General features: G+C 42.5%; 21 non-coding genes across 21 annotated transcripts; all 21 read right to left on the bottom strand.

The window, feature by feature from the left end:
* Positions 1-557: 557 nt before the first annotated feature.
* LOC134592048 (U4 spliceosomal RNA) lies at positions 558-698 on the bottom strand. The gene has a single exon (XR_010088730.1). It is a non-coding gene; the product is annotated as a U4 spliceosomal RNA (small nuclear RNA).
* Positions 699-1,597: 899 nt separating this feature from the next.
* On the bottom strand, positions 1,598-1,764 carry LOC134591570 (U1 spliceosomal RNA). The gene has a single exon (XR_010088332.1). It is a non-coding gene; the product is annotated as a U1 spliceosomal RNA (small nuclear RNA).
* Positions 1,765-2,235: 471 nt separating this feature from the next.
* Positions 2,236-2,376, bottom strand: LOC134592049 (U4 spliceosomal RNA). Its single transcript, XR_010088731.1, has one exon. It is a non-coding gene; the product is annotated as a U4 spliceosomal RNA (small nuclear RNA).
* A 1,159-nt stretch (positions 2,377-3,535) lies between these two features.
* On the bottom strand, positions 3,536-3,676 carry LOC134593437 (U4 spliceosomal RNA). The gene has a single exon (XR_010089920.1). It is a non-coding gene; the product is annotated as a U4 spliceosomal RNA (small nuclear RNA).
* A 900-nt stretch (positions 3,677-4,576) lies between these two features.
* LOC134590191 (U1 spliceosomal RNA) lies at positions 4,577-4,743 on the bottom strand. The gene has a single exon (XR_010087151.1). It is a non-coding gene; the product is annotated as a U1 spliceosomal RNA (small nuclear RNA).
* Positions 4,744-5,218: 475 nt separating this feature from the next.
* On the bottom strand, positions 5,219-5,359 carry LOC134593166 (U4 spliceosomal RNA). Its single transcript, XR_010089687.1, has one exon. It is a non-coding gene; the product is annotated as a U4 spliceosomal RNA (small nuclear RNA).
* An 899-nt stretch (positions 5,360-6,258) lies between these two features.
* Positions 6,259-6,425, bottom strand: LOC134591549 (U1 spliceosomal RNA). The gene has a single exon (XR_010088314.1). It is a non-coding gene; the product is annotated as a U1 spliceosomal RNA (small nuclear RNA).
* Positions 6,426-6,900: 475 nt separating this feature from the next.
* On the bottom strand, positions 6,901-7,041 carry LOC134592050 (U4 spliceosomal RNA). Its single transcript, XR_010088732.1, has one exon. It is a non-coding gene; the product is annotated as a U4 spliceosomal RNA (small nuclear RNA).
* An 898-nt stretch (positions 7,042-7,939) lies between these two features.
* LOC134590341 (U1 spliceosomal RNA) lies at positions 7,940-8,106 on the bottom strand. The gene has a single exon (XR_010087279.1). It is a non-coding gene; the product is annotated as a U1 spliceosomal RNA (small nuclear RNA).
* Positions 8,107-8,584: 478 nt separating this feature from the next.
* LOC134592051 (U4 spliceosomal RNA) lies at positions 8,585-8,725 on the bottom strand. Its single transcript, XR_010088733.1, has one exon. It is a non-coding gene; the product is annotated as a U4 spliceosomal RNA (small nuclear RNA).
* Positions 8,726-9,624: 899 nt separating this feature from the next.
* On the bottom strand, positions 9,625-9,791 carry LOC134591577 (U1 spliceosomal RNA). Its single transcript, XR_010088337.1, has one exon. It is a non-coding gene; the product is annotated as a U1 spliceosomal RNA (small nuclear RNA).
* A 480-nt stretch (positions 9,792-10,271) lies between these two features.
* On the bottom strand, positions 10,272-10,412 carry LOC134593458 (U4 spliceosomal RNA). Its single transcript, XR_010089937.1, has one exon. It is a non-coding gene; the product is annotated as a U4 spliceosomal RNA (small nuclear RNA).
* An 899-nt stretch (positions 10,413-11,311) lies between these two features.
* Positions 11,312-11,478, bottom strand: LOC134589661 (U1 spliceosomal RNA). The gene has a single exon (XR_010086702.1). It is a non-coding gene; the product is annotated as a U1 spliceosomal RNA (small nuclear RNA).
* A 479-nt stretch (positions 11,479-11,957) lies between these two features.
* Positions 11,958-12,098, bottom strand: LOC134592052 (U4 spliceosomal RNA). Its single transcript, XR_010088734.1, has one exon. It is a non-coding gene; the product is annotated as a U4 spliceosomal RNA (small nuclear RNA).
* An 899-nt stretch (positions 12,099-12,997) lies between these two features.
* On the bottom strand, positions 12,998-13,164 carry LOC134590201 (U1 spliceosomal RNA). The gene has a single exon (XR_010087159.1). It is a non-coding gene; the product is annotated as a U1 spliceosomal RNA (small nuclear RNA).
* Positions 13,165-13,640: 476 nt separating this feature from the next.
* On the bottom strand, positions 13,641-13,781 carry LOC134593685 (U4 spliceosomal RNA). The gene has a single exon (XR_010090129.1). It is a non-coding gene; the product is annotated as a U4 spliceosomal RNA (small nuclear RNA).
* Positions 13,782-14,940: 1,159 nt separating this feature from the next.
* On the bottom strand, positions 14,941-15,081 carry LOC134592053 (U4 spliceosomal RNA). Its single transcript, XR_010088735.1, has one exon. It is a non-coding gene; the product is annotated as a U4 spliceosomal RNA (small nuclear RNA).
* Positions 15,082-15,980: 899 nt separating this feature from the next.
* Positions 15,981-16,147, bottom strand: LOC134591194 (U1 spliceosomal RNA). The gene has a single exon (XR_010088007.1). It is a non-coding gene; the product is annotated as a U1 spliceosomal RNA (small nuclear RNA).
* Positions 16,148-16,625: 478 nt separating this feature from the next.
* Positions 16,626-16,766, bottom strand: LOC134592054 (U4 spliceosomal RNA). Its single transcript, XR_010088736.1, has one exon. It is a non-coding gene; the product is annotated as a U4 spliceosomal RNA (small nuclear RNA).
* An 899-nt stretch (positions 16,767-17,665) lies between these two features.
* Positions 17,666-17,832, bottom strand: LOC134591527 (U1 spliceosomal RNA). Its single transcript, XR_010088294.1, has one exon. It is a non-coding gene; the product is annotated as a U1 spliceosomal RNA (small nuclear RNA).
* A 481-nt stretch (positions 17,833-18,313) lies between these two features.
* LOC134593459 (U4 spliceosomal RNA) lies at positions 18,314-18,454 on the bottom strand. Its single transcript, XR_010089938.1, has one exon. It is a non-coding gene; the product is annotated as a U4 spliceosomal RNA (small nuclear RNA).
* Positions 18,455-19,295: the final 841 nt, after the last annotated feature.

Here is a 19,295-nt window from a genome sequence, read left to right on the forward strand (position 1 = left end):
TGCCTGCTTGATGCGGGAAGTAAGAGCCAAAGAAGACAATAGCCACCTTAGGGATCATGGCTATTGCTCCCCTGCCAGGTAAGTATGACATGACAGGTACATTCAAAGGCACGCCCGCTGGGAAGCCTTTCCTTTAGGCTGTGGTGAAATAATAAAGCAAGTTAAAAAAAAAAAAAAGCAAATAAATAATCCAAATGATAGAAGGCTACAAAAGATTACCAAACCTCGTGGCTGATCGTTGTTTTCCTTAGCTACCAGTAATTTTAGTGCCTTCAGGTGGTTAGGTGTGAATAATTGAGCTGGATTCAGGGTGCGAAGGTGCAATTTGCATAAAGGCAAATGCTCGGCCAATGAGCCGAAGGATGGGAATTCGCAGCATGGAGTGAGAATAGTGTGCTGCCGGAAACAAGTGGATTCAGTGGGAGAGAAAGGTAAAAGGGAAATGCTAAGAAGCCAGCGGAAGGAATGGTGCAACAGAGCTCAGGAAGAAACGGGAGTCACGTAAGACACGCCCTAGACATGGGGCGCCATAAACTTTTATTAAACCAATCTTTCAGTCTCCTTAGAGCCTGTCAAAAATTGCCAATGCTGACTGTATTTCAAGTCATCATGGCGGGGTATTGGGTAAAGTTTTCAATTAGCAATAATCACGCCTCGGATTGACCTCATGGGCTACGATACTGCCACTGCGCAAAGCTAACTGTTCAAGTGGGCCAGCTTTTAAGAACTACCATGTAAGGACACTTTAAGACAGCGGTGAGAAAAAGTTCATAACCATAAGCCATTGCAAAGGATTATGGGAGGCAATATTCTAATTAGGCCCGCTTCCTCCTACAGGGAAGCTTAAACCCCAACAAATTCCTTGGTCTTCTTATATGGAATCTTGGAATGGTTCCAAACATATAACAGAGAGTGAGGGCAACCATATATTGCAGCAAACCTTGTACAATTTTTTTTCTCTCTTTGGAAACAGTTTTGCCAAGATTCTACTACAGCAGCCATTAGGCAGAGTACACAATCCGCTGGTCTACGTTCGTCCCCAAAGTCACACATTTCATGACTCCATCGATAGGAATGACCCTTGCCTAGCACCTGTCTTCTCTTCATCCACACTCAACAGGGCTGAAAGAACATTTGTGGTGGCTTTTTCAAAATTCCATGGTGTTCATTAGTAAGTGCTAGCGACCACCCAGCTATTCCTAAGGTTTGGTCTGATTGTCTCAAGCGGCAATTCACTGCCTTGATCCAGAAAATCTTCTTTTCCCAGAAATTCAATCAAACGTTACGTTCTGTTGGAAGACGTAATATAGGTCTCCAATTCTTTATTTCTTCCATTGCATTGAAGCATACAATAAATCAAAAGAAGTCAGGATAAAAAAATGATGAAAAAAAAGCTGAAAAGTTAAAATAAAAAGTGAAATTCTGGCTTAAAACTGGTCTCCAGAAAACATAGATAATAAAAATGATCAAGCCTAGGAAACGATTGTCGCTGCCTGCTTGATGCGGGAAGTAAGAGCCGAAGAAGACGGGTGCCGTGCCTGAAATTATCCTTCGTCAGAATTGGTGAAGTTCTCTATTTTTGTCAAACAAGCAAACACAGGGGAAAGCGCGAACGCAGTCTACCACTACCATAAATTATGCAGTCGAGTTTCCCACATTTGAGGAAAACGCAGAGGTCAACTGGTACGGAGTGCAATGAACCAGCCTAACTCTGGGAGAGCCACCTTAGGGATCATGGCTATTGCTCCCCTGCCAGGTAAGTATGACATGACGGGTACATTCAAAGGCACGCCTGCTGGGAAGCCTTTCCTTTAGGCTGTGGTGAAATAATAAAGCAAGTTAAAAAAAAAAAAAAGCAAATAAATAATCCAAATGATAGAAGGCTACAAAAGATTACCAAACCTCGTGGCTGATCGTTGTTTTCCTTAGCTACCAGTAATTTTAGTGCCTTCAGGTGGTTAGGTGTGAATAATTGAGCTGGATTCAGGGTGCGAAGGAGCAATTTGCATAAAGGCAAATGCTAGGCCAATGAGCCGAAGGATGGGAATTCGTAGCATGGAGTGAGAATAATGTGCTGCCGGAAACAAATGGATTCAGTGGGAGAGAAATGTAAAAGGGAAATGCTAAGAAGCCAGCGGAAGGAATGGTGCAACAGAGCTCAGGAAGAAACGGGAGTCACGTAAGACACGCCCTAGACATGGGGCGCCATAAACTTTTATTAAACCAATCTTTCAGTCTCCTTAGAGCCTGTCAAAAATTGCCAATGCTGACTGTATTTCAAGTCATCATGGCGGGGTATTGGGTAAAGTTTTCAATTAGCAATAATCACGCCTCGGATTGACCTCATGGGCTACGATACTGCCACTGCGCAAAGCTAACTGTTCAAGTGGGCCAGCTTTTAAGAGCTACCATGTAAGGACACTTTAAGACAGCGGTGAGAAAAAGTTCATGACCATAAGCCATTGCAAAGGATTATGGGAGGCAATATTCTAATTAGGCCCGCTTCCTCCTACAGGGAAGCTTAAACCCCAACAAATTCCTTGGTCTTCTTATATGGCATCTTGGAATGGTTCCAAACCTATAACAGAGAGTGAGGGCAACCATATCTTGCAGCAAACCTTGTACAATTTTTTTTCTCTCTTTGGAAACAGTTTTGCCAAGATTCTACTACAGCAGCCATTAGGCAGAGTACACAATCCGTTGGTCTACGTTCGTCCCCAAAGTCACACATTTCATGACTCCATCGATAGGAATGACCCTTGCCTAGCACCTGTCTTCTCTTCATCCACACTCAACAGGGCTGAAAGAACATTTGTGGTGGCTTTTTCAAAATTCCATGGTGTTCATTAGTAAGTGCTAGCGACCACCCAGCTATTCCTAAGGTTTGGTCTGATTGTCTCAAGCGGCAATTCACTGCCTTGATCCAGAAAATCTTTTTTTCCCAGAAATTCAATCAAACGTTACGTTCTGTTGGAAGACGTAATATAGGTCTCCAATTCTTTATTTCTTCCATTGCATTGAAGCATACAATAAATCAAAAGAAGTCAGGATAAAAAAATGATGAAAAAAAAGCTGAAAAGTTAAAATAAAAAGTGAAATTCTGGCTTAAAACTGGTCTCCAGAAAACAAAGATAATAAAAATGATCAGAAGAAGAGCAAATAAATAATCCAAATGATAGAAGGCTACAAAAGATTACCAAACCTCGTGGCTGATCGTTGTTTTCCTTAGCTACCAGTAATTTTAGTGCCTTCAGGTGGTTAGGTGTGAATAATTGAGCTGGATTCAGGGTGCGAAGGAGCAATTTGCATAAAGGCAAATGCTAGGCCAATGAGCCGAAGGATGGGAATTCGTAGCATGGAGTGAGAATAGTGTGCTGCCGGAAACAAGTGGATTCAGTGGGAGAGAAAGGTAAAAGGGAAATGCTAAGAAGCCAGCGGAAGGAATGGTGCAACAGAGCTCAGGAAAAAACGGGAGTCACGTAAGACACGCCCTGGACATGGGGCGCCATAAACTTTTATTAAACCAATCTTTCAGTCTCCTTAGAGCCTGTCAAAAATTGCCAATGCTGACTGTATTTCAAGTCATCATGGCGGGGTATTGGGTAAAGTTTTCAATTAGCAATAATCACGCCTCGGATTGACCTCATGGGCTACGACACTGCCACTGCGCAAAGCTAACTGTTCAAGTGGGCCAGCTTTTAAGAGCTACCATGTAAGGACACTTTAAGACAGCGGTGAGAAAAAGTTCATGACCATAAGCCATTGCAAAGGATTATGGGAGGCAATATTCTAATTAGGCCCGCTTCCTCCTACAGGGAAGCTTAAACCCCAACAAATTCCTTGGTCTTCTTATATGGCATCTTGGAATGGTTCCAAACCTATAACAGAGAGTGAGGGCAACCATATCTTGCAGCAAACCTTGTACAATTTTTTTTCTCTCTTTGGAAACAGTTTTGCCAAGATTCTACTACAGCAGCCATTAGGCAGAGTACACAATCCGCTGGTCTACGTTCGTCCCCAAAGTCACACATTTCATGACTCCATCGATAGGAATGACCCTTGCCTAGCACCTGTCTTCTCTTCATCCACACTCAACAGGGCTGAAAGAACATTTGTGGTGGCTTTTTCAAAATTCCATGGTGTTCATTAGTAAGTGCTAGCGACCACCCAGCTATTCCTAAGGTTTGGTCTGATTGTCTCAAGCGGCAATTCACTGCCTTGATCCAGAAAATCTTCTTTTCCCAGAAATTCAATCAAACGTTACGTTCTGTTGGAAGACGTAATATAGGTCTCCAATTCTTTATTTCTTCCATTGCATTGAAGCATACAATAAATCAAAAGAAGTCAAGATAAAAAAAATGATGAAAAAAAAGCTGAAAAGTTAAAATAAAAAGTGAAATTCTGGCTTAAAACTGGTCTCCAGGAAACATAGATAATAAAAATGATCAAGCCTAGGAAATGATTGTCGCTGCCTGCTTGATGCGGGAAGTAAGAGCCAAAGAAGACTGGTGCCGTGGCTGAAATTATCCTTCGTTAGAATTGTTGAAGTTCTCTATTTTTGTCAAACAAGCAAACACAGGGGAAAGCGCGAACGCAGTCCCCCACTACCATAAATTATGCAGTCGAGTTTCCCACATTTGAGGAAATCGCAGAGGTCAACTGGTACAGAGTGCAATGAACCAGCCTCACTCTGGGAGAGCCACCTTAGGGATCATGGCTACTGCTCCCCTGCCAGGTAAGTATGACATGACGGGTACATTCAAAGGCACGCCCGCTGGGAAGCCTTTCCTTTAGGCTGTGGTGAAATAATAAAGCAAGTTTAAAAAAAAAAAAGAAGAGCAAATAAATAATCCAAATGATAGAAGGCTACAAAAGATTACCAAACCTCGTGGCTGATCGTTTTTTTCCTTAGCTACCAGTAATTTTAGTGCCTTCAGGTGGTTAGGTGTGAATAATTGAGCTGGATTCAGGGTGCGAAGGAGCAATTTGCATAAAGGCAAATGCTAGGCCAATGAGCCGAAGGATGGGAATTCGTAGCATGGAGTGAGAATAGTGTGCTGCCGGAAACAAGTGGATTCAGTGGGAGAGAAAGGTAAAAGGGAAATGCTAAGAAGCCTGCGGAAGGAATGGTGCAACAGAGCTCAGGAAGAAACGGGAGTCACGTAAGACACGCCCTAGACATGGGGCGCCATAAACTTTTATTAAACCAATCTTTCAGTCTCCTTAGAGCCTGTCAAAAATTGCCAATGCTGACTGTATTTCAAGTCATCATGGCGGGGTATTGGGTAAAGTTTTCAATTAGCAATAATCACGCCTCGGATTGACCTCATGGGCTATGATTCTGCCACTGCGCAAAGCTAACTGTTCAAGTGGGCCAGCTTTTAAGAGCTACCATGTAAGGACACTTTAAGACAGCGGTAAGAAAAGGTTCATAACCATAAGCCATTGCAAAGGATTATGGGAGGCAATATTCTAATTAGGCCCGCTTCCTCCTACAGGGAAGCTTAAACCCCAACAAATTCCTTGGTCTTTTTATATGGCATCTTGGAATGGTTCCAAACCTATAACAGAGAGTGAGGGCAACCATATCTTGCAGCAAACCTTGTACAATTTTTTTTCTCTCTTTGGAAACAGTTTTGCCAAGATTCTACTACAGCAGCCATTAGACAGAGTACACAATCCGCTGGTCTACGTTCGTCCCCAAAGTCACACATTTCATGACTCCATCGATAGGAATGACCCTTGCCTAGCACCTGTCTTCTCTTCATCCACACTCAACAGGGCTGAAAGAACATTTGTGGTGGCTTTTTCAAAATTCCATGGTGTTCATTAGTAAGTGCTAGCGACCACCCAGCTATTCCTAAGGTTTGGTCTGATTGTCTCAAGCGGCAATTCACTGCCTTGATCCAGAAAATCTTCTTTTCCCAGAAATTCAATCAAACGTTACGTTCTGTTGGAAGACGTAATATAGGTCTCCAATTCTTTATTTCTTCCATTGCATTGAAGCATACAATAAATCAAAAGAAGTCAGGATAAAAAAATGATGAAAAAAAAGCTGAAAAGTTAAAATAAAAAGTGAAATTCTGGCTTAAAACTGGTCTCCAGAAAACATAGATAATAAAAATGATCAAGCCTAGGAAACGATTGTCGCTGCCTGCTTGATGCGGGAAGTAAGAGCCGAAGAAGACGGGTGCCGTGGCTGAAATTATCCTTCGTCAGAATTGGTGAAGTTCTCTATTTTTGTCAAACAAGCAAACACAGGGGAAAGCGCGAACGCAGTCTACCACTACCATAAATTATGCAGTCGAGTTTCCCACATTTGAGGAAAACGCAGAGGTCAACTGGTACGGAGTGCAATGAACCAGCCTCACTCTGGGAGAGCCACCTTAGGGATCATGGCTACTGCTCCCCTGCCAGGTAAGTATGACATGACGGGTACATTCAAAGGCACGCCCGCTGGGAAGCCTTTCCTTTAGGCTGTGGTGAAATAATAAAGCAAGTTTAAAAAAAAAAAAGAAGAGCAAATAAATAATCCAAATGATAGAAGGCTACAAAAGATTACCAAACCTCGTGGCTGATCGTTTTTTTCCTTAGCTACCAGTAATTTTAGTGCCTTCAGGTGGTTAGGTGTGAATAATTGAGCTGGATTCAGGGTGCGAAGGAGCAATTTGCATAAAGGCAAATGCTAGGCCAATGAGCCGAAGGATGGGAATTCGTAGCATGGAGTGAGAATAGTGTGCTGCCGGAAACAAATGGATTCAGTGGGAGAGAAAGGTAAAAGGGAAATGCTAAGAAGCCAGCGGAAGGAATGGTGCAACAGAGCTCAGGAAGAAACGGGAGTCACGTAAGACACGCCCTAGACATGGGGCGCCATAAACTTTTATTAAACCAATCTTTCAGTCTCCTTAGAGCCTGTCAAAAATTGCCAATGCTGACTGTATTTCAAGTCATCATGGCGGGGTATTGGGTAAAGTTTTCAATTAGCAATAATCACGCCTCGGATTGACCTCATGGGCTACGATACTGCCACTGCGCAAAGCTAACTGTTCAAGTGGGCCAGCTTTTAAGAGCTACCATGTAAGGACACTTTAAGACAGCGGTGAGAAAAAGTTCATGACCATAAGCCATTGCAAAGGATTATGGGAGGCAATATTCTAATTAGGCCCGCTTCCTCCTACAGGGAAGCTTAAACCCCAACAAATTCCTTGGTCTTCTTATATGGCATCTTGGAATGGTTCCAAACCTATAACAGAGAGTGAGGGCAACCATATCTTGCAGCAAACCTTGTACAATTTTTTTTCTCTCTTTGGAAACAGTTTTGCCAAGATTCTACTACAGCAGCCATTAGGCAGAGTACACAATCCGCTGGTCTACGTTCGTCCCCAAAGTCACACATTTCATGACTCCATCGATAGGAATGACCCTTGCCTAGCACCTGTCTTCTCTTCATCCACACTCAACAGGGCTGAAAGAACATTTGTGGTGGCTTTTTCAAAATTCCATGGTGTTCATTAGTAAGTGCTAGCGATCACCCAGCTATTCCTAAGGTTTGGTCTTATTGTCTCAAGCGGCAATTCACTGCCTTGATCCAGAAAATCTTTTTTTCCCAGAAATTCAATCAAACGTTACGTTCTGTTGGAAGACGTAATATAGGTCTCCAATTCTTTATTTCTTCCATTGCATTGAAGCATACAATAAATCAAAAGAAGTCAGGATAAAAAAATGATGAAAAAAAGCTGAAAAGTTAAAATAAAAAGTGAAATTCTGGCTTAAAACTGGTCTCCAGAAAACAAAGATAATAAAAATGATCAAGCCTAGGAAATGATTGTCGCTGCCTGCTTGATGCGGAAAGTAAGAGCCAAAGAAGACCGGTGCCGTGGCTGAAATTATCCTTCGTCAGAATTGGTGAAGTTCTCTATTTTTGTCAAACAAGCAAACACAGGGGAAAGCGCGAACGCAGTCCCCCACTACCATAAATTATGCAGTCGATTTTCCCACATTTGAGGAAATCGCAGAGGACAACTGGTACGGAGTGCAATGAACCAGCCTCACTCTGGGAGAGCCACCTTAGGGATCATGGCTATTGCTCCCCTGCCAGGTAAGTATGACATGACGGTTACATTCAAAGGCACGCCCGCTGGGAAGCCTTTCCTTTAGGCTGTGGTGAAATAATAAAGCAAGTAAAAAAAAAAAAAAAAAGAAGAGCAAATAAATAATCCAAATGATAGAAGGCTACAAAAGATTACCAAACCTCGTGGCTGATCGTTGTTTTCCTTAGCTACCAGTAATTTTAGTGCCTTCAGGTGGTTAGGTGTGAATAATTGAGCTGGATTCAGGGTGCGAAGGAGCAATTTGCATAAAGGCAAATGCTAGGCCAATGAGCCGAAGGATGGGAATTCGTAGCATGTAGTGAGAATAGTGTGCTGCCGGAAACAAGTGAATTCAGTGGGAGAGAAAGGTAAAAGGGAAATGCTAAGAAGCCAGCGGAAGGAATGGTGCAACAGAGCTCAGGAAGAAACGGGAGTCACGTAAGACACGCCCTAGACATGGGGCGCCATAAACTTTTATTAAACCAATCTTTCAGTCTCCTTAGAGCCTGTCAAAAATTGCCAATGCTGACTGTATTTCAAGTCATCATGGCGGGGTATTGGGTAAAGTTTTCAATTAGCAATAATCACGCCTCGGATTGACCTCATGGGCTACGATACTGCCACTGCGCAAAGCTAGCTGTTCAAGTGGGCCTGCTTTTAAGAGCTACCACGTAAGGACACTTTAAGACAGCGGTGAGAAAAAGTTCATGACCATAAGCCATTGCAAAGGATTATGGGAGGCAATATTCTAATTAGGCCCGCTTCCTCCTACAGGGAAGCTTAAACCCCAACAAATTCCTCGGTCTTCTTATATGGCATCTTGGAATGGTTCCAAACCTATAACAGAGAGTGAGGGCAACCATATCTTGCAGCAAACCTTGTACAATTTTTTTTCTCTCTTTGGAACCAGTTTTGCCAAGATTCTACTACAGCAGCCATTAGGCAGAGTACACAATCCGCTGGTCTACATTCGTCCCCAAAGTCACACATTTCATGACTCCATCGATAGGAATGACCCTTGCCTAGCACCTGTCTTCTCTTCATCCACACTCAACAGGGCTGAAAGAACATTTGTGGTGGCTTTTTCAAAATTCCATGGTGTTCATTAGTAAGTGCTAGCGACCACCCAGCTATTCCTAAGGTTTGGTCTGATTGTCTCAAGCGGCAATTCACTGCCTTGATCCAGAAAATCTTTTTTTCCCAGAAATTCAATCAAGCGTTACGTTCTGTTGGAAGATGTAATATAGGTCTCCAATTCTTTATTTCTTCCATTGCATTGAAGCATACAATAAATCAAAAGAAGTCAGGATAAAAAAATGATGAAAAAAAAGCTGAAAATTTAAAATAAAAAGTGAAATTCTGGCTTAAAACTGGTCTCCAGAAAACATAGATAATAAAAATGATCAAGCCTAGGAAATGATTGTCGCTGCCTGCTTGATGCGGAAAGTAAGAGCCAAAGAAGACGGGTGCTGTGGCTGAAATTATCCTTCGTCAGAATTGGTGAAGTTCTCTATTTTTGTCAAACAAGCAAACACAGGGGAAATCGTGAACGCAGTACCCCAATACCATAAATTATGCAGTCGAGTTTCCCACATTTGAGGAAATAGCAGAGGTCAACTGGTACGGAGTGCAATGAACCAGCCTCACTCTGGGAGAGCCACCTTAGGGATCATGGCTATTGCTCCCCTGCCAGGTAAGTATGACATGACGGGTAAATTCAAAGGCACGCCCGCTGGGAAGCCTTTCCTTTAGGCTGTGGTGAAATAATAAAGCAAGTTTAAAAAAAAAAAAAAAAAGAAGAGCAAATAAATAATCCAAATGATAGAAGGCTACAAAAGATTACCAAACCTCGTGGCTGATCGTTGTTTTCCTTAGCTACCAGTAATTTTAGTGCCTTCAGGTGGTTAGGTGTGAATAATTGAGCTGGATTCAGGGTGCGAAGGAGCAATTTGCATAAAGGCAAATGCTAGGCCAATGAGCCGAAGGATGGGAATTCGTAGCATGGAGTGAGAATAGTGTGCTGCCGGAAACAAGTGGATTCAGTGGGAGAGAAAGGTAAAAGGGAAATGCTAAGAAGCCAGCGGAAGGAATGGTGCAACAGAGCTCAGGAAGAAACGGGAGTCACGTAAGACACGCCCTGGACATGGGGCGCCATAAACTTTTATTAAACCAATCTTTCAGTCTCCTTAGAGCCTGTCAAAAATTGCCAATGCTGACTGTATTTCAAGTCATCATGGCGGGGTATTGGGTAAAGTTTTCAATTAGCAATAATCACGCCTCGGATTGACCTCATGGGCTACGATACTGCCACTACGCAAAGCTAACTGTTCAAGTGGGCCAGCTTTTAAGAGCTACCATGTAAGGACACTTTAAGACAGCGGTGAGAAAAAGTTCATAACCATAAGCCATTGCAAAGGATTATGGGAGGCAATATTCTAATTAGGCCCGCTCCCTCCTACAGGGAAGCTTAAACCCCAACAAATTCCTTGGTCTTCTTATATGGCATCTTGGAATGGTTCCAAACCTATAACAGAGAGTGAGGGCAACCATATCTTGCAGCAAACCTTGTACAATTTTTTTTCTCTCTTTGGAAACAGTTTTGCCAAGATTCTACTACAGCAGCCATTAGGCAGAGTACACAATCCGCTGGTCTACGTTCGTCCCCAAAGTCACACATTTCATGACTCCATCGATAGGAATGACCCTTGCCTAGCACCTGTCTTCTCTTCATCCACACTCAACAGGGCTGAAAGAACATTTGTGGTGGCTTTTTCAAAATTCCATGGTGTTCATTAGTAAGTGCTAGCGACCACCCAGCTATTCCTAAGGTTTGGTCTGATTGTCTCAAGCGGCAATTCACTGCCTTGATCCAGAAAATCTTCTTTTCCCAGAAATTCAATCAAACGTTACGTTCTGTTGGAAGACGTAATATAGGTCTCCAATTCTTTATTTCTTCCATTGCATTGAAGCATACAATAAATCAAAAGAAGTCAAGATAAAAAAATGATGAAAAAAAAGCTGAAAAGTTAAAATAAAAAGTGAAATTCTGGCTTAAAACTGGTCTACAGAAAACATAGATAATAAAAATGATCAAGCCTAGGAAATGATTGTCGCTGCCTGCTTGATGCGGGAAGTAAGAGCCAAAGAAGACGGGTGCCGTGGCTGAAATTATCCTTCGTTAGAATTGGTGAAGTTCTCTATTTTTGTCAAACAAGCAAACACAGGGGAAAGCGCGAACGCAGTCCCCCACTACCATAAATTATGCAGTCGAGTTTCCCACATTTGAGGAAATCGCAGAGGTCAACTGGTACGGAGTGCAATGAACCAGCCTCACTCTGGGAGAGCCACCTTAGGGATCATGGCTATTGCTCCCCTGCCAGGTAAGTATGACATGACGGGTAAATTCAAAGGCACGCCCGCTGGGAAGCCTTTCCTTTAGGCTGTGGTGAAATAATAAAGCAAGTTAAAAAAAAAAAAAAAAAGAAGAGCAAATAAATAATCCAAATGATAGAAGGCTACAAAAGATTACCAAACCTCGTGGCTGATCGTTGTTTTCCTTAGCTACCAGTAATTTTAGTGCCTTCAGGTGGTTAGGTGTGAATAATTGAGCTGGATTCAGGGTGCGAAGGAGCAATTTGCATAAAGGCAAATGCTAGGCCAATGAGCCGAAGGATGGGAATTCGTAGCATGGAGTGAGAATAGTGTGCTTCCGGAAACAAGTGGATTCAGTGGGAGAGAAAGGTAAAAGGGAAATGCTAAGAAGCCAGCGGAAGGAATGGTGCAACAGAGCTCAGGAAGAAACGGGAGTCACGTAAGACACGCCCTAGACATGGGGCGCCATAAACTTTTATTAAACCAATCTTTCAGTCTCCTTAGAGCCTGTCAAAAATTGCCAATGCTGACTGTATTTCAAGTCATCATGGCGGGGTATTGGGTAAAGTTTTCAATTAGCAATAATCACGCCTCGGATTGACCTCATGGGCTACGATACTGCCACTGCGCAAAGCTATCTGTTCAAGTGGGCCAGCATTTAAGAGCTACCATGTAAGGACACTTTAAGACAGCGGTGAGAAAAAGTTCATAACCATAAGCCATTGCAAAGGATTATGGGAGGCAATATTCTAATTAGGCCTGCTTCCTCCTACAGGGAAGCTTAAACCCCAACAAATTCCTTGGTCTTCTTATATGGCATCTTGGAATGGTTCCAAACCTATAACAGAGAGTGAGGGCAACCATATCTTGCAGCAAACCTTGTACAATTTTTTTTCTCTCTTTGGAAACAGTTTTGCCAAGATTCTACTACAGCAGCCATTAGGCAGAGTACACAATCCGCTGGTCTACGTTCGTCCCCAAAGTCACACATTTCATGACTCCATCGATAGGAATGACCCTTGCCTAGCACCTGTCTTCTCTTCATCCACACTCAACAGGGCTGAAAGAACATTTGTGGTGGCTTTTTCAAAATTCCATGGTGTTCATTAGTAAGTGCTAGCGACCACCCAGCTATTCCTAAGGTTTGGTCTGATTGTCTCAAGCGGCAATTCACTGCCTTGATCCAGAAAATCTTCTTTTCCCAGAAATTCAATCAAACGTTACGTTCTGTTGGAAGACGTAATATAGGTCTCCAATTCTTTATTTCTTCCATTGCATTGAAGCATACAATAAATCAAAAGAAGTCAAGATAAAAAAATGATGAAAAAAAAGCTGAAAAGTTAAAATAAAAAGTGAAATTCTGGCTTAAAACTGGTCTCCAGGAAACATAGATAATAAAAATGATCAAGCCTAGGAAATGATTGTCGCTGCCTGCTTGATGCGGGAAGTAAGAGCCAAAGAAGACGGGTGCCGTGGCTGAAATTATCCTTCGTTAGAATTGTTGAAGTTCTCTATTTTTGTCAAACAAGCAAACACAGGGGAAAGCGCGAACGCAGTCCCCCACTACCATAAATTATGCAGTCGAGTTTCCCACATTTGAGGAAATCGCAGAGGTCAACTGGTACAGAGTGCAATGAACCAGCCTCACTCTGGGAGAGCCACCTTAGGGATCATGGCTATTGCTCCCCTGCCAGGTAAGTATGACATGACGGGTACATTCAAAGGCACGCCCGCTGGGAAGCCTTTCCTTTAGGCTGTGGTGAAATAATAAAGCAAGTTAAAAAAAAAAAAAGAAGAGCAAATAAATAATCCAAATGATAGAAGGCTACAAAAGATTACCAAACCTCGTGGCTGATCGTTGTTTTCCTTAGCTACCAGTAATTTTTAGTGCCTTCAGGTGGTTAGGTGTGAATAATTGAGCTGGATTCAGGGTGCGAAGGAGCAATTTGCATAAAGGCAAATGCTAGGCCAATGAGCCGAAGGATGGGAATTCGTAGCATGGAGTGAGAATAGTGTGCTGCCGGAAACAAGTGGATTCAGTGGGAGAGAAAGGTAAAAGGGAAATGCTAAAAAGCCTGCGGAAGGAATGGTGCAACAGAGCTCAGGAAGAAACGGGAGTCACGTAAGACACGCCCTAGACATGGGGCGCCATAAACTTTTATTAAACCAATCTTTCAGTCTCCTTAGAGCCTGTCAAAAATTGCCAATGCTGACTGTATTTCAAGTCATCATGGCGGGGTATTGGGTAAAGTTTTCAATTAGCAATAATCACGCCTCGGATTGACCTCATGGGCTATGATTCTGCCACTGTGCAAAGCTAACTGTTCAAGTGGGCCAGCTTTTAAGAGCTACCATGTAAGGACACTTTAAGACAGCGGTGAGAAAAAGTTCATAACCATAAGCCATTGCAAAGGATTATGGGAGGCAATATTCTAATTAGGCCTGCTTCCTCCTACAGGGAAGCTTAAACCCCAACAAATTCCTTGGTCTTCTTATATGGCATCTTGGAATGGTTCCAAACCTATAACAGAGAGTGAGGGCAACCATATCTTGCAGCAAACCTTGTACAATTTTTTTTCTCTCTTTGGAAACAGTTTTGCCAAGATTCTACTACAGCAGCCATTAGGCAGAGTACACAATCCGCTGGTCTACGTTCGTCCCCAAAGTCACACATTTCATGACTCCATCGATAGGAATGACCCTTGCCTAGCACCTGTCTTCTCTTCATCCACACTCAACAGGGCTGAAAGAACATTTGTGGTGGCTTTTTCAAAATTCCATGGTGTTCATTAGTAAGTGCTAGCGACCACCCAGCTATTCCTAAGGTTTGGTCTGATTGTCTCAAGCGGCAATTCACTGCCTTGATCCAGAAAATCTTTTTTTCCCAGAAATTCAATCAAACGTTACGTTCTGTTGGAAGACGTAATATAGGTCTCCAATTCTTTATTTCTTCCATTGCATTGAAGCATACAATAAATCAAAAGAAGTCAGGATAAAAAAATGATGAAAAAAAAGCTGAAAAGTTAAAATAAAAAGTGAAATTCTGGCTTAAAACTGGTCTCCAGAAAACAAAGATAATAAAAATGATCAGAAGAAGAGCAAATAAATAATCCAAATGATAGAAGGCTACAAAAGATTACCAAACCTCGTGGCTGATCGTTGTTTTCCTTAGCTACCAGTAATTTTAGTGCCTTCAGGTGGTTAGGTGTGAATAATTGAGCTGTATTCAGGGTGCGAAGGAGCAATTTGCATAAAGGCAAATGCTAGGCCAATGAGCCGAAGGATGGGAATTCGTAGCATGGAGTGAGAATAGTGTGCTGCCGGAAACAAATGGATTCAGTGGGAGAGAAAGGTAAAAGGGAAATGCTAAGAAGCCAGCGGAAGGAATGGTGCAACAGAGCTCAGGAAGAAACGGGAGTCACGTAAGACACGCCCTAGACATGGGGCGCCATAAACTTTTATTAAACCAATCTTTCAGTCTCCTTAGAGCCTGTCAAAAATTGCCAATGCTGACTGTATTTCAAGTCATCATGGCGGGGTATTGGGTAAAGTTTTCAATTAGCAATAATCACGCCTCGGATTGACCTCATGGGCTACGATACTGCCACTGCGCAAAGCTAACTGTTCAAGTGGGCCAGCTTTTAAGAGCTACCATGTAAGGACACTTTAAGACAGCGGTGAGAAAAAGTTCATGACCATAAGCCATTGCAAAGGATTATGGGAGGCAATATTCTAATTAGGCCCGCTTCCTCCTACAGGGAAGCTTAAACCCCAACAAATTCCTTGGTCTTCTTATATGGCATCTTGGAATGGTTCCAAACCTATAACAGAGAGTGAGGGCAACCATATCTTGCAGCAAACCTTGTACAATTTTTTTTCTCTCTTTGGAAACAGTTTTGCCAAGATTCTACTACAGCAGCCATTAGGCAGAGTACACAATCCGCTGGTCTACGTTCGTCCCCAAAGTCACACATTTCATGACTCCATCGATAGGAATGACCCTTGCCTAGCACCTGTCTTCTCTTCATCCACACTCAACAGGGCTGAAAGAACATTTGTGGTGGCTTTTTCAAAATTCCATGGTGTTCATTAGTAAGTGCTAGCGACCACCCAGCTATTCCTAAGGTTTGGTCTGATTGTCTCAAGCGGCAATTCACTGCCTTGATCCAGAAAATCTTTTTTTCCCAGAAATTCAATCAAACGTTACGTTCTGTTGGAAGACGTAATATAGGTCTCCAATTCTTTATTTCTTCCATTGCATTGAAGCATACAATAAATCAAAAGAAGTCAGGATAAAAAAATGATGAAAAAAAAGCTGAAAAGTTAAAATAAAAAGTGAAATTCTGGCTTAAAACTGGTCTCCAGAAAACAAAGATAATAAAAATGATCAAGCCTAGGAAATGATTGTCGCTGCCTGCTTGATGCGGAAAGTAAGAGCCAAAGAAGACGGGTGCCGTGGCTGAAATTATCCTTCGTCAGAATTGGTGAAGTTCTCTATTTTTGTCAAACAAGCAAACACAGGGGAAAGTGCGAACGCAGTCCCCCACTACCATAAATTATGCAGTCGATTTTCCCACATTTGAGGAAATCGCAGAGGACAACTGGTACGGAGTGCAATGAACCAGCCTCACTCTGGGAGAGCCACCTTAGGGATCATGGCTATTGCTCCCCTGCCAGGTAAGTATGACATGACGGGTACATTCAAAGGCACGCCCGCTGGGAAGCCTTTCCTTTAGGCTGTGGTGAAATAATAAAGCAAGTAAAAAAAAAAAAAAAAAGAAGAGCAAATAAATAATCCAAATGATAGAAGGCTACAAAAGATTACCAAACCTCGTGGCTGATCGTTGTTTTCCTTAGCTACCAGTAATTTTAGTGCCTTCAGGTGGTTAGGTGTGAATAATTGAGCTGGATTCAGGGTGCGAAGGAGCAATTTGCATAAAGGCAAATGCTAGGCCAATGAGCCGAAGGATGGGAATTCGTAGCATGTAGTGAGAATAGTGTGCTGCCGGAAACAAGTGAATTCAGTGGGAGAGAAAGGTAAAAGGGAAATGCTAAGAAGCCAGCGGAAGGAATGGTGCAACAGAGCTCAGGAAGAAACGGGAGTCACGTAAGACACGCCCTAGACATGGGGCGCCATAAACTTTTATTAAACCAATCTTTCAGTCTCCTTAGAGCCTGTCAAAAATTGCCAATGCTGACTGTATTTCAAGTCATCATGGCGGGGTATTGGGTAAAGTTTTCAATTAGCAATAATCACGCCTCGGATTGACCTCATGGGCTACGATACTGCCACTGCGCAAAGCTAGCTGTTCAAGTGGGCCTGCTTTTAAGAGCTACCACGTAAGGACACTTTAAGACAGCGGTGAGAAAAAGTTCATGACCATAAGCCATTGCAAAGGATTATGGGAGGCAATATTCTAATTAGGCCCGCTTCCTCCTACAGGGAAGCTTAAACCCCAACAAATTCCTCGGTCTTCTTATATGGCATCTTGGAATGGTTCCAAACCTATAACAGAGAGTGAGGGCAACCATATCTTGCAGCAAACCTTGTACAATTTTTTTTCTCTCTTTGGAACCAGTTTTGCCAAGATTCTACTACAGCAGCCATTAGGCAGAGTACACAATCCGCTGGTCTACATTCGTCCCCAAAGTCACACATTTCATGACTCCATCGATAGGAATGACCCTTGCCTAGCACCTGTCTTCTCTTCATCCACACTCAACAGGGCTGAAAGAACATTTGTGGTGGCTTTTTCAAAATTCCATGGTGTTCATTAGTAAGTGCTAGCGACCACCCAGCTATTCCTAAGGTTTGGTCTGATTGTCTCAAGCGGCAATTCACTGCCTTGATCCAGAAAATCTTTTTTTCCCAGAAATTCAATCAAGCGTTACGTTCTGTTGGAAGATGTAATATAGGTCTCCAATTCTTTATTTCTTCCATTGCATTGAAGCATACAATAAATCAAAAGAAGTCAGGATAAAAAAATGATGAAAAAAAAGCTGAAAATTTAAAATAAAAAGTGAAATTCTGGCTTAAAACTGGTCTCCAGAAAACATAGATAATAAAAATGATCAAGCCTAGGAAATGATTGTCGCTGCCTGCTTGGTGCGGAAATTAAGAGCCAAAGAAGACGGGTGCTGTGGCTGAAATTATCCTTCGTCAGAATTGGTGAAGTTCTCTATTTTTGTCAAACAAGCAAACACAGGGGAAATCGTGAACGCAGTACCCCAATACCATAAATTATGCAGTCGAGTTTCCCACATTTGAGGAAATCGCAGAGGTCAACTGGTACGGAGTGCAATGAACCAGCCTCACTCTGGGAGAGCCACCTTAGGGATCATGGCTATTGCTCCCCTGCCAGGTAAGTATGACATGACGGGTAAATTCAAAGGCACGCCCGCTGGGAAGCCTTTCCTTTAGGCTGTGGTGAAATAATAAAGCAAGTTTAAAAAAAAAAAAAAAAAAGAAAAGCAAATAAATAATCCAAATGATAGAAGGCTACAAAAGATTACCAAACCTCGTGGCTGATCGTTGTTTTCCTTAGCTACCAGTAATTTTAGTGCCTTCAGGTGGTTAGGTGTGAATAATTGAGCTGGATTCAGGGTGCGAAGGAGCAATTTGCATAAAGGCAAATGCTAGGCCAATGAGCCGAAGGATGGGAATTCGTAGCATGGAGTGAGAATAGTGTGCTGCCGGAAACAAGTGGATTCAGTGGGAGAGAAAGGTAAAAGGGAAATGCTAAGAAGCCAGCGGAAGGAATGGTGCAACAGAGCTCAGGAAGAAACGGGAGTCACGTAAGACACGCCCTAGACATGGGGCGCCATACACTTTTATTAAACCAATCTTTCAGTCTCCTTAGAGCCTGTCAAAAATTGCCAATGCTGACTGTATTTCAAGTCATCATGGCGGGGTATTGGGTAAAGTTTTCAATTAGCAATAATCACGCCTCGGATTGACCTCATGGGCTACGATACTGCCACTACGCAAAGCTAACTGTTCAAGTGGGCCAGCTTTTAAGAGCTACCATGTAAGGACACTTTAAGACAGCGGTGAGAAAAAGTTCATAACCATAAGCCATTGCAAAGGATTATGGGAGGCAATATTCTAATTAGGCCCGCTTCCTCCTACAGGGAAGCTTAAACCCCAACAAATTCCTTGGTCTTCTTATATGGCATCTTGGAATGGTTCCAAACCTATAACAGAGAGTGAGGGCAACCATATCTTGCAGCAAACCTTGTACAATTTTTTTTCTCTCTTTGGAAACAGTTTTGCCAAGATTCTACTACAGCAGCCATTAGGCAGAGTACACAATCCGCTGGTCTACGTTCGTCCCCAAAGTCACACATTTCATGACTCCATCGATAGGAATGACCCTTGCCTAGCACCTGTCTTCTCTTCATCCACACTCAACAGGGCTGAAAGAACATTTGTGGTGGCTTTTTCAAAATTCCATGGTGTTCATTAGTAAGTGCTAGCGACCACCCAGCTATTCCTAAGGTTTGGTCTGATTGTCTCAAGCGGCAATTCACTGCCTTGATCCAGAAAATCTTCTTTTCCCAGAAATTCAATCAAACGTTACGTTCTGTTGGAAGACGTAATATAGGTCTCCAATTCTTTATTTCTTCCATTGCATTGAAGCATACAATAAATCAAAAGAAGTCAAGATAAAAAAATGATGAAAAAAAAGCTGAAAAGTTAAAATAAAAAGTGAAATTCTGGCTTAAAACTGGTCTACAGAAAACATAGATAATAAAAATGATCAAGCCTAGGAAATGATTGTCGCTGCCTGCTTGATGCGGGAAGTAAGAGCCAAAGAAGACGGGTGCCGTGGC

The sequence above is a fragment of the Pelobates fuscus genome, chromosome 2, assembly GCF_036172605.1.
Source record: "Pelobates fuscus isolate aPelFus1 chromosome 2, aPelFus1.pri, whole genome shotgun sequence".
In the NCBI taxonomy this organism is placed as follows: Eukaryota; Metazoa; Chordata; class Amphibia; order Anura; family Pelobatidae; genus Pelobates; species Pelobates fuscus.